Genomic DNA, 14,227 nt, shown 5'->3' with positions numbered 1-14,227 from the left:
GTACTGCCCTATTGGGATACCTGCTACCAAACTCCTGGGATGCTGGCTCTGTGCCAGTAACAAACTGTTGGTTGCTGTGCTTTTCCTAAACACCTTGGTTTGTATGTTACGCTCATGATCAACATAGATGTTCAAATCTAGGAATGTTATTGAGGTGGTACTCAGCACACTAGTAAGCCTCAGATTAAGCGTGTTTGTATTCAGCTTTTCAACAAATTCGTGCAACAGTTGACTAGTTCCTTCCCAGAGTAGCAGGATATCATCTATGTACCTGATCCACATAGAGATGTGGTCAGTGTACATAGATAGTTCCTCATTAAAAACGTGGGTACGCTCCCACCAGCCCAGGTACAGGTTGGCATACGTTGGTGCACAGGCTGTTCCCATTGCCGTACCTTGGGTCTGGTGGTAATACAGCCCATCAAAAACAAAGTAATTGTGTGTTAAGACGTAGTTCAGTAGGTCTAACACAAATGAGTTATGTCTATTGAACCTACAGTCCCTAGTTGTTAGAAAGTGTCTGACAGCAGTAAGACCATTCTTGTGGACGATGGAAGTATATAACGATTCAACATCTAAACTCACAAGGATGGTCTGAGATGTAACATGGATGCCATCCAGTCTCTTTTTTTTTTTTTTTTAACATTTTTATTAGGAAACAGGCAAATTTACAGGCATATTTCACATCGCAATATCCTAATACACTTTGATTTTCAAATTTTCCATGTTGGAGGGGGGGGGGGGGGGTGTACTGCCAAGAGTGGCGCGACCTCTGGGTCACTGGGTGACCGGGGGAGCGAGAGGTCTGAAAAAGAGGGGGGGATAGAGGGGGAGGGGGGGTGGGTGGGTATAGAGATGGGCGGGTGAGGGGTGAGCCTCCCCCACCCCGCCGACCCCAGCGTCCTTCAGGCTGAGGTCTGAATGGTTATAATTTCTTCTATCAGCTTCTCTTGGGTGTCAGTGAATCTCCCAGGGTTCCCAAATTTTGTAGTGGCTTGCAGTCTTGCGTTTGAGAAACGCCGTCAGACGTTCCATGAGCATTACATCGTCTATTCTTCTCTTAACCGCCTGAATGGAGGGGGGAGAGATCTTTTTCCAGGAGAATGCCACAGCACACCTAGCCGCGGTAAGGATGGAGGAGATTAATTTTCCTACCGGGCGTTCAATTTCCTCTATTGGCCTGCCCAGGAGGAAGGTCAGTGGATCTGGGTCTAATGTGAGGCTAGTTACCTCTCGGATTAAAGTTTGAATAGAAAGCCAAAATGTTTGGATTTTTGGGCATGACCACCAAATGTGGGCCATGTCTCCTCTCTGTCCACAGCCTCTCCAACATAGATCTGAGGCCAGGGGGTAGATTTGCTTTAATCTAACTGGGGTAAGATACCAGTGGAACATGATTTTGTAGATATTCTCTTTTGTCGTGGTACAGATGGAAGTTCCTGAAGCAGCATCCCATATATCCTCCCAGTCTTCTCTATCTATGTCTATACTCAGTTCCGCCTCCCACTTGGACATGTAGTCATGAGTGGAGGGGCCTGCTGTTCTCTCCATACCAGCGTATATGTTAGAGATCAATGCTGTTTGATGTGTACAAGTTCGGCAGAGCCTCTCAAAATTGGTGAGGGGAGGATACTCAAATTTTGGGGACAATTTTTGGAGATAATGTCTAATTTGGAGATACTTAAATGGGCTCAATTCTGGGGCCTCGTGTTTTGTTCGTAATTCTTGGAAGTTCAGCAGCCTTCCATCGCTCAATAGGTCGGCGACCACCCTAACCCCCTTCAGATGGAAGTAGTCGAACTGTTTTGGTTCACATCCTGGGGGGAAATTGGGATTGTTGTGGATCGGAATAAGCAGCGAGCCCGGAGCAGTTAGTTTAAACTTTGATCTGCATTTCCGCCAAACTTCCCAGGTGTGTCTGGTGGCACCAAGGTCGAACCTACGGGGTGGTCTATCCCCCTTGTCTATGCACCAAAGGTGGGCCTGCAGAGAAGGCGTTTTTACGTAGTGGGATTCAATATCTCGCCAGCAATAGAGACCCGGGTCTGCGTTCCACACTACGGCTTGCCTCAACTGGGCCGCTAAATAATACTTTGTGATATCTGGGACACCCAGACCCCCTCTTTCTCTTGGCGTCAGGAGGACCGATCTGGCAACCCTGGGCCTTTTGCCCTTCCAGATAAAATTAAACATTCTATTCTGGATGTTTTTAAGTTCAGGTCTGGGAACATGGATCGGGAGTGTCTGGAAATAGTATAGCAATCTGGGGAGTATATTCATTTTTACTGAGATCATCCTTCCGATCCATGAGATCTGGTAGTCTTCCCATTTGTCCAGGTCTTTTTTGATTTTCCCGAATAAAGCCGGGTAATTATATTTGTACAATGACTGGTAGTTACCTGATACATTCACTCCCAGATATTTAATGTATGAGGAACTCCATCTATAATTAAAGTTCAGTTTTAGTAAGTTAATTTCTGATTCTGATACATTTAAGTTTAGGGCTTCTGATTTGTCATTATTAATTTTGTAGTCCGAAATTTTGCCGAACGCCACCAATTCTTTATGAAGATTGGGGAGCGATGTATGGGGGTGAGTTAGGGACAGTATTATGTTGTCGGCAAAGAGCGAGATTTTGTAATTTGTATCGCCAATTGGTACGCCCTGAATATTTGTGCTCTCGCGTATTTTGGCCGCTAGGGGTTCGATTGTCAGGGCGAAGAGGAGAGGGGATAAAGGACAGCCCTGCCTTGTACCATTTGTTATTGGAAATCTTTGCGCTGTACCTCCCGGGAGTTTGATTGCTGCTGATGGATTTTGGTACAGTGCTCGGACCCCCTCTAGGAATGAATCCCTGAAACCAAATTTTTGTAAGGTTTTGTCAAGGAATAGCCAATTGATTCTGTCAAACGCCTTCTCTGCGTCCAAGCTCAGGAGAACTGCCTTGGTGTTTGTAAGGTTAATGTGATCTATTATATTTATAATTTTGCAGGTGTTGTCCGAGGCCTGGCGGCCTGAGACAAATCCCACTTGGTCGTTATGGATAAGTCTGGGTAGAATGGGGTTTAATCTGTTCGCTAATATTTTGCTGTATAGCTTAAGGTCGTTGTTCAACAGCGATATGGGGCGGTAACTCCCACATTGCATTGGGTCTCTCCCCTCTTTATGGATTATTGCTAGGTTAGCCAATGACATTGATGCTGGTATGGGGTCACCTTCCATAAAGGAGTTGAACAAGTCCAGCAGGTAAGGAGATAGGGACGGGAGAAACATCTTGTAGGAGACGTTTGTGAATCCATCAGGGCCGGGGGCTTTGGATAGTTCTAGAGCTTTTACCGCGTCTGCCAATTCCTCTTTTGTAATTTTCCCATCCTTTCTCATTCTCCTTCTCTGTTAAGGATGGGAGATTGCAGCTATCTAAATAGTTTGAAACTGCCGTAAGCCTTGATGCTCTATTATTTTCCTCTTGAGTTCTGAGGTTGTATAATTTGGTATAAAATTTGGTGAATTCCTCCGCAATGTGTCTGTCATTATATAATATGTGACCTGACCTGTTCTTGATCGCAGTTATTTGGGACCTCTTTTGTACCCCTCTTAATTTACTGGCCAATAGTCTGTCAGCTTTGTTGCCCTTATAATAGTATCTCTGGTTAGTCCATCGAAGGGCTTTTCCGACATCCTCGAGTTGGATCTTTTTCAACTCGTTTCTGGCGGTAGTTAAGGTTTTGTATATTTTCCCCGAGGGGTTGGATTTGTGTTGCTGTTCTAGTTTGATTATTTTCTCTGTCAAGTCTTTGAGTAGTTTTGCCTTAGTTTTTTTCCTATGGGATGCTATGGAGATAAAAGTACCTCTGATGGTTGCCTTATGGGCTTCCCATAGTACCGCTGAGGATGGGACTGAACCTGAGTTGTTCCTGAAGTACTCTGATAGGGCCGACTTGATTTCCCTCTCTATTTCCGGGTGATTCAATAATGAATCGTTTAGTTTCCAGTTAAATGCGCTCGACTTTGTGAATGGAACTGAGAGAGTTAATGAGATAGGGGCATGATCCGACCATGTGATCGGGCCTATATCCGTTTTTTGGGAGGCCTCCAAGACATTCTTGGTTGTAAAGAGGTAGTCAATGAGAGAATAGGTCTGGTGGGGTGCGGAGTAAAAGGTATAGTCCCTTTGGCCCTGATGTTGGGATCTCCAAACGTCCACTAGGGAAAAATCTTTGATAATTGCTCTAAATGCTGTTCCCATCTTTAGGGATAGTACCGTGTGTGGGCGGTCAAAAGGGAGTGTCTTATCCTCCTGTGGGTTTAAGGCCATGTTTAGGTCTCCCCCCACTATCAATGAGGATAGGTAGGTAGGGTCAATTGTGTTTAGGACTGTTTTCAAGAACTCTGCTTGGTTCTCGTTTGGTGCATAGAGGTTGACCAGGGCGATCGCCGTGCCTGCTAGTGAGCCATATACCACAAGAAATCTACCCCCTGGGTCTGAAACTTTTTTGACAAAATTGAATGGGGTTCCCTGGCGGATTAAAATGGCTACCCCTCGTTTCTTGCTACTGAACGAGGAATAATAGCCCAGCGGGAATGTATTATTAAATATTTTAGGCAGCTCGTGGTCTGTGAAGTGTGTCTCCTGGAGAAAGATGATATCTCCTTGGGATCTTTTCATCTCCTGGAGGGCTAGTTTTCTCTTCCTATGACTCTGTAGTCCTTTAACGTGCCATCCAGTCTCTTTAGTGTGTCTTTCGTATCCTGAACTTACGATGGGAGGCTGATGACAAAATCCCTCAGGACCTTATCCAGATATATGCTGCTGCCTTCGGACAAACAATTGTTGCCCGAGACAATTGGGCGACCAGGGGGGGACTGTAGGCATTTATGTACCTTGGGTAAAGTATAAAATGTCGCCACAGTTGGTGACTTGCGGTACATAAAATCAAACTCACTTCGGCTTATCATGTCTGCATCAAGTGCATCCTGTAAGATGTTCAACAGTTCTAATTTATATTCAGATGTAGGACTACGTTCCAGGGTCTCATTGCAATCTTTGTCATTTAGAAGTCTCATGTTCTCCTTAACATAGGCTTCAGTATCTAATATAACAATGTTTCCACCTTTGTCAGATGGTTTAATGGTATAGGCTTTGTTAGACATTAAATCTCTTAGGCCAGCTCTTTCCTCAGATGTTAGGTTATTGTCAGACTTATAATGTTTGGGTTCGGCTTCAAGGTCCCTAGTGACACAGCCAACAAATAATTCAACAGCCGGACAGATGGTAATGGGTGGAGTAAAGTGGCTCTTGGTCTTAAGGTGAGTAAAAGGACCAGTTATGTCACTATCAGGTACAGTGTTTTGGTCAAACAACTGACAGAGGTCCTCAACATCTTGTCTTTCCTGTACACTCATACCATCCGTGAGTGCATTTGGGTTATTGGCAATACGCTTAGAGTGGAATTTATGTAGCAATAACCTTCTGCCAAAGAGGTTCAGATCCTTCACCCACTCGAATAGATTGAAGTCTGAAGTGGGTGAAAAGGATAATCCTTTCCTTAACAGATTGAGTTGACTGTCACTAAAGGAATGATTGGACAAATTGAAAACTTGCAGGGCATCATTGTCTATACAGTTATTGGTCATTGGATGGGTGCATTGGGATTTTTCTTTGTTCTTAAAGACCTTTTTTCCTCTCCTGGTTTTGCGTTTTGGAGTGCCTGTGCTAAAAACCCCACCTGGGTATCTTTAGTGGCCTTGCTACCTCTACCTTTGTTAGAACCCTTTGGTCTGGGGCCCTTTTGTTCACTATCAGAGGCATCTGTCTCTGATGAGGAGTAGTCAGAATAAGTGCCCCTTGTTCTAGACCTAATAGGGTATCTGTAGACTGTACCCTGCTCGTAATCATTGGTGTCACGTAAATATTTAGTATGTTTTCTATCTTTCAACTCTTGTCTGAACTTGATCATGTTAGTTTCCAGTTTTTTCTCCATCTCCTCAAATTCCTGTAGTTGATTATATTTACTGAGGTCCTTGAGGTTGACATCAAGATCTTTATTGGTCACATCTAACCTTGACTTCTCATGGTCAATGAGGAGATTCATAAGCTCATTAGAGCATCTGGACAAAGTATCTTCCCACTTTTTAATAAAATCCTGAGAGGTAATGTGATAAGCAGGACTTATTTTCAATCTCAGTCCTCTGGGGATCATATTCGAGTCAAGGTAACTTTGTAGACTTGTGATCTCCCACCAGACTTGGGACTGAGTGCGCAAGAGTTGAGAAATGTTACGAAAATAATTTACAATGTCGTGACCTGTATCAGAGGTACCCTGTGATGTTTTAGTGAAGACATTTCTTGCCTCATCTTGCCAGCCAGACATATCCATGCCACTAGTCAGATAACCAGCCATGGTACGTATGCGAGATGGATCCACTCCCTAGAAGGGGTTAAATAGAGTACCCCAAGAGGTCACTTATAGAAACAACAAAGGAATAGGGAGTGATCACAGGACCATACCAATTGAATAATGTAGTCAAATATATAAGTGAGGTAATCAAAGAGATGGGTGCAAACTGTGAACTGAAAAGTGAATCAGAAAAATGGGGAAGGGAAACACAAAATGAATGTGCACCCTAAAAGAATTCACTTATATGCACACCAAACTAGTGTAAAAATTAACTTTTAATAAATTCCTTAAAACATATATTACCAAAGTAATGTGTAATGTGAATTAAAAATGTATTAAATCAGAAATATCTGGCATCCGTGTCTTTGATTATTGGAGTCGTGCTATCCCAGATGTCCACTTAATATTAGTGGGATACCAGAGACAGGGGATGCTAAGAGTCAGGGTATTAACCCCTCTGGAGCAACGATGAGACCCAGTAGTAAGAGTATATAGTAGTTCACAAGTAGGTGGCCAACAGATTAAGCTTCCTTGCTAGATGGACCAGCACTGCGCACTGCAATGAAGGCTTAGGTGTATTAAAGTACAAGTGCCTGGATAATAAAGCTAGCACATATAGTGTAATGATGATACAGACACTGCAGCATAAAACTGTCAGACACAGCAGTGCTGGGGTGAATAGCAGAGTGATAACTGTGAAAGCGCCTCACATAGAGTGCAAGGAAAGCAGGCACACAAACTGTGAGAATAAATAAATGAACGACTGACTGCTAGGGTCTGCAAAGTTAGAACCAGGAGACTGCAGACACTACATTAAAACAGCTCCAAGTAGGAGACTGACAACATTGCGCGTCCAACGCACGTTTCCCTCCAGCAAAGGAGCTTCTTCAGGGACAAGTTTTACTGGGGGAGAGAGGTCTGAACCCTTTTATACCCCTTCAATACCCTAATTACAAAATCAATTGCTATCAGCTGTTGCACATGCGCACTGATCTCACTCACAAACTGACTCAGCAAAGTAATCAAACACCAATACATGTAATGTCAAAGAAACCCCATTGTTTGTACCTTTATTAGGCATATTCCCATCATAAACCGGCTGTTCGTAAAGTTTTTATAGCCATAAACCGTGATCGCCACATACAGTATCTAATGCGCATGTGCAGGGACTTAGACACTATTTCAATTCTAGTCCGTGCGCGCCGCGCATGCGCGGGAACTTAGATCTAGTTCCATGCTTTTCCGTATCTATTGCGCATGCGCGGGGACATAGAAAACATTTCTATATTTGTCCCGATACATTGCGCATGCGCGATTACTTAGACGTAGTTTCAATCGGGTGCATACACAGACGCGCACGCGCTGGACCTTATGCAACATTCAGTATACGAGTGGCGATCACGGTTTATGGCTTTAAAAACTTTACGAACAGCCGGTTTATGATGGGAATATGCCTAATAAAGGTACAAACAATGGGGTTTCTTTGACATTACATGTATTGGTGTTTGATTACTTTGCTGAGTCAGTTTGTGAGTGAGATCAGTGCGCATGTGCAACAGCTGATAGCAATTGATTTTGTAATTAGGGTATTGAAGGGCTATAAAAGGGTTCAGACCTCTCTCCCCCAGTAAAACTTGTCCCTGAAGAAGCTCCTTTGCTGGAGGGAAACGCGCGTTGGACGCGCAATGTTGTCAGTCTCCTACTTGGAGCTGTTTTAATGTAGTGTCTGCAGTCTCCTGGTTCTAACTTTGCAGACCCTAGCAGTCAGTCGTTCATTTATTTATTCTCACAGTTTGTGTGCCTGCTTTCCTTGCACTCTATGTGAGGCGCTTTCACAGTTATCACTGTGCTATTCACCCCAGCACTGCTGTGTCTGACAGTTTTATGCTGCAGTGTCTGTATCATCATTACACTATATGTGCTAGCTTTATTATCCAGGCACTTGTACTTTAATACACCTAAGCCTTCATTGCAGTGCGCAGTGCTGGTCCATCTAGCAAGGAAGCTTAATCTGTTGGCCACCTACTTGTGAACTACTATATACTCTTACTACTGGGTCTCATCGTTGCTCCAGAGGGGTTAATACCCTGACTCTTAGCATCCCCTGTCTCTGGTATCCCACTAATATTAAGTGGACATCTGGGATAGCACGACTCCAATAATCAAAGACACGGATGCCAGATATTTCTGATTTAATACATTTTTAATTCACATTACACATTACTTTGGTAGTATATGTTTTAAGGAATTTATTAAAAGTTAATTTTTACACTAGTTTGGTGTGCATATAAGTGAATTCTTTTAGGGTGCACATTCATTTTGTGTTTCCCTTCCCCCTTTTTCTGATTCACTTTTCAGTTCACAGTTTGCACCCATCTCTTTGATTACCTCACTTATATATTTGACTACATTATTAAATTGGTATGGTCCGGTGATCACTCCCTATTCCTTTGTTGTTTCTATAAGTGACCTCTTGGGGTACTCTATTTAACCCCTTCTAGGGAGTGGATCCATCTCGCATACGTACCATGGCTGGTTATCTGACTAGTGGCATGGATATGTCTGGCTGGCAAGATGAGGCAAGAAATGTCTTCACTAAAACATCACAGGGTACCTCTGATACAGGTCACGACATTGTAAATTATTTTTGTAACATTTCTCAACTCTTGCGCACTCAGTCCCAAGTCTGGTGGGAGATCACAAGTCTACAAAGTTACCTTGACTCGAATATGATCCCCAGAGGACTGAGATTGAAACTAAGTCCTGCTTATCACATTACCTCTCAGGATTTTATTAAAAAGTGGGAAGATACTTTGTCCAGATGCTCTAATGAGCTTATGAATCTCCTCATTGACCATGAGAAGTCAAGGTTAGATGAGACCAATAAAGATCTTGATGTCAACCTCAAGGACCTCAGTAAATATAATCAACTACAGGAATTTGAGGAGATGGAGAAAAAACTGGAAACTAACATGATCAAGTTCAGACAAGAGTTGAAAGATAGAAAACATACTAAATATTTACATGACACCAATGATTACGAGCAGGGTACAGTCTACAGATACCCTATTAGGTCTAGAAGAAGGGGCACTTATTCTGACTACTCCTCATCAGAGACAGATGCCTCTGATAGTGAACAAAAGGGCCCCAGACCAAAGGGTTCTAACAAAGGTAGAGGTAGCAAGGCCACTAAAGATACCCAGGTGGGGTTTTTAGCACAGGCACTCCAAAACGCAAAACCAGGAGAGGAAAAAAGGTCTTTAAGAACAAAGAAAAATCCCAATGCACCCACCCAATTACCAATAACTGTATAGACAATGATGCCCTGCAAGTTTTCAATTTGTCCAATCATTCCTTTAGTGACAGTCAACTCAATCTGTTAAGGAAAGGATTATCCTTTTCACCCACTTCGGACTTCAATCTATTCGAGTGGGTGAAGGATCTGAACCTCTTTGGCAGAAGGTTATTGCTACATAAATTCCACTCTAAGCGTATTGCCAATAACCCAAATGTAACTCACGGATGGTATGAGTGTACAGGAAAGACAAGATGTTGAGGACCTCTGTCAGTTGTTTGACCAAAACACTGTACCTGATAGTGACATAACTGGTCCTTTTACTCACCTTAAGACCAAGAGCCACTTTACTCCACCCATTACCATCTGTCCGGCTGTTGAATTATTTGTTGGCTGTGTCACTAGGGACCTTGAAGCCGAACCCAAACATTATAAGTCTGACAATAACCTCACATCTGAGGAAAGAGCTGGCCTAAGAGATTTAATGTCTAACAAAGCCTATACCATTAAACCATCTGACAAAGGTGGAAACATTGTTATATTAGATACTGAAGCCTATGTTAAGGAGAACATGAGACTTCTAAATGACAAAGATTGCAATGAGACCCTGGAACGTAGTCCTACATCTGAATATAAATTAGAACTGTTGAACATCTTACAGGATGCACTTGATGCAGACATGATAAGCCGAAGTGAGTTTGATTTTATGTACCGCAAGTCACCAACTGTGGCGACATTTTATACTTTACCCAAGGTACATAAACGCCTACAGTCCCCCCCTGGTCGCCCAATTGTCTCGGGCAACAATTGTTTGTCCGAAGGCAGCAGCATATATCTGGATAAGGTCCTGAGGGATTTTGTCATCAGCCTCCCATCGTATGTTCAGGATACGAAAGACACACTATAGAGACTGGATGGCATCCATGTTACATCTCAGACCATCCTTGTGAGTTTAGATGTTGAATCGTTATATACTTCCATCGTCCACAAGAATGGTCTTACTGCTGTCAGACACTTTCTAACAACTAGGGACTGTAGGTTCAATAGACATAACTCATTTGTGTTAGACCTACTGAACTACGTCTTAACACACAATTACTTTGTTTTTGATGGGCTGTATTACCACCAGACCCAAGGTACGGCAATGGGCACAGCCTGTGCACCAACGTATGCCAACCTGTTCCTGGGCTGGTGGGAGCGTACCCACGTTTTTAATGAGGAACTATCTATGTACACTGACCACATCTCTATGTGGATCAGGTACATAGATGATATCCTGCTACTCTGGGAAGGAACTAGTCAACTGTTGCACGAATTTGTTGAAAAGCTGAATACAAACACGCTTAATCTGAGGCTTACTACTGTGCTGAGTACCACCTCAATAACATTCCTAGATTTGAACATCTATGTTGATCATGAGCGTAACATACAAACCAAGGTGTTTAGGAAAAGCACAGCAACCAACAGTTTGTTACTGGCACAGAGCCAGCATCCCAGGAGTTTGGTAGCGGCTATCCCAATAGGGCAGTACCTCCGTCTCCGGCCTAACTGCTCCTAGATCGAAGAATTTACCACTCAATCCAAAGAACTTCGATCCAGGTTCCTCAACCGTGGATATAGCATCAAAACATTGAACAAGGCTTATCATCGGGCACTACACAGTGATAGGGCCTCACTCCTGTCCAGTAATAAGGAGAAGGTACAGGACAAAACAATCAGTCATTGGCACCTTTAATAAAAGATGGTGGGCTATTAAACAGATCTTTGCTAGACACTGGCATCTTCTTCAGGCAGATGACGATCTGGTGAAGGTTATAGGCCCTAGACCCACTATTACCAGCAGGCGGTCTAGGAACCTACGGGATTCTCTAGTGAACAGCCACTTCCAGCGGGCTAGGACCACTACTTGGTTGAGTCCCGTGAAAGGCATGCACCGTTGCCAGGGATGTAAAGCGTGCAGACACATCAATGTTGGCAAAACATTCGCCAATCATGACAATACTTTACAATTCTGTGTGGATAGTTTTATCAATTGTCGCACAACCAACGTTATCTATCTTATCACATGCAATTGTGGTAAGAGATACGTTGGCAAGACGACCAGACAGCTACGCAGACGTGTTCTTGAACACATTAATTCCATCAAACACTCTGCTGAGACATCGGTGGCTAGACATGTCACACAATGTCATGACGGCGACATTAATGCCATCAAATTCATGGGCATTTATCAGTTGAAATGTCCCATGAGAGGTGGGAACACTGACCAATCCCTGCTTCGTATTGAAGCAGAATGGATTTACAAGCTAAAAACTAGGAGCCCCAATGGTCTTAATGAGGGGTTTACTTTTACGCCCTTCATTTAAGCAAGGGACTATTTGGTCGAACATATGTACCCTGCTATCTACTTACATTATGTATATACATTTTACTTGTCTCTCTGATATCCAGTTATGTCATCCTCATTGTCCACTATGACAATTTCCAGCCTTGGTATTGAAATATTAAATAGATTATAGTATTATTATTATTTAGACTAGTGACTATAATACTTAAGTTCTAAACCCAGCAGTGGGTTTAGTATCTGTGTAATGTGTGTATATGTGCTATATATAACGAGTAGAGATAATAAATTATACACATATATACAGTCATACTTTTTCAAATTGTTTAATTGATTTATCTAACACTGCATTGTAAGTTGACACATTGTGTTTTAGAATATACTTATGGGGGACTGCAAATAATTTTATTTGCATTATCACCCAATACAACATGTGCAATATAGGTTCTGTATACCCCTATCTTCTATCTATACTCAGTACCCCATGTATGTGCATAATTATAACTCTATCCATGTACATCTGTCTCCCCTGTGTAATCTTGAATCCCCATGTGCTAACATTATGTCTGGGCAGTTTCTGAAATAATTCCTAAGTCCCCGGGCATGCGCTGTATAAACTACCAGGAATCGCCAAAAAAAATTCTAAGTCTTCACGCATGCGCAGTACATAAAGACCAAATTTAAATAATTCTAAGTTTTTACGCATGCGCAGTTCACACTAGCGCTTTATGCAAGTGTTCGGAATTATTTCAAAGTCCCCACGCATGCGCACAATGACGGAGGGAGGACACTCAACAATTTCTAAGTTCTTGCGCATGCGCGGTGGTACGATATAATGATTTACGCCGATCCGTATACTGAATGTTGCATAAGGTCCAGCGCATGCGCGTCTGTGTATGCACCCGATTGAAACTACGTCTAAGTAATCGCGCATGCGCAATGTATCGGGACAAATATAGAAATGTTTTCTATGTCCCCGCGCATGCGCAATAGATACGGAAAAGCATGGAACTAGATCTAAGTTCCCGCGCATGCGCGGCGCGCACGGACTAGAATTTAAATAGTGTCTAAGTCCCTGCACATGCGCATTAGATACTGTATGTGGCGATCACAGTTTATGGCTTTAAAAACTTTACGAACAGCCGGTTTATGATGGGAATATGCCTAATAAAGGTACAAACAATGGGGTTTTCTTTGACATTACATGTATTGGTGTTTGATTACTTTGCTGAGTCAGTTTGTGAGTGAGATCAGTGCGCATGTGCAACAGCTGATAGCAATTGATTTTGTAATTAGGGTATTGAAGGGGTATAAAAGGGTTCAGACCTCTCTCCCCCAGTAAAACTTGTCCCTGAAGAAGCTCCTTTGCTGGAGGGAAACGCGCGTTGGACTCGCAATGTTGTCAGTCTCCTACTTGGAGCTGTTTTAATGTAGTGTCTGCAGTCTCCTGGTTCTAACTTTGCAGACCCTAGCAGTCAGTCGTTCATTTATTTATTCTCACAGTTTGTGTGCCTGCTTTCCTTGCACTCTATGTGAGGCGCTTTCACAGTTATCACTGTGCTATTCACCCCAGCACTGCTGTGTCTGGCAGTTTTATGCTGCAGTGTCTGTATCATCATTACACTATATGTGCTAGCTTTATTATCCAGGCACTTGTACTTTAATACACCTAAGCCTTCATTGCAGTGCTGGTCCATCTAGCAAGGAAGCTTAATCTGTTGGCCACCTACTTGTGAACTACTATATACTTGTAGCCATGCATAATAATGACTGCATACATCTTCCCTGTTGGCTGTAAGTCCTGGTAAGAATGGGCATGCCAACAGTAGTTAGGGAGGTTTTCCCTCACACCCTAGTGTGGTGCCCTGTGTAAGGAAGGGAGTGGCTGTATGCTCTGAGTCCCTGGATAGTGACCTCAGAGATGCGCCTGCCCCCTGGAGTATAAAGGGCACAACACTGACATTTAGTGTTGTTGTTGGTTGAGAAAGAGTAACCAGAAGGTACAGAGATTGAGTAATTACTTTTGTGACCCTAGTGCAGTAACTAGCGGTAGCAGAGTGATAAATCAAGTTGGTCTACGCCACACTGTGTCCAGGGACCTGGCACAGTGGTGATCTCCCTAGGAGAAAGGGAATCCCACTTCAATACGGGAGGGCGTACCTGGCAAAGGGACAGCACGAAGAGATGTGC

This window comes from Ascaphus truei, chromosome 4 (assembly GCF_040206685.1).
Source record: "Ascaphus truei isolate aAscTru1 chromosome 4, aAscTru1.hap1, whole genome shotgun sequence".
Lineage (NCBI taxonomy): Eukaryota > Metazoa > Chordata > Amphibia > Anura > Ascaphidae > Ascaphus > Ascaphus truei.
This window is presented reverse-complemented; position numbering follows the sequence as displayed.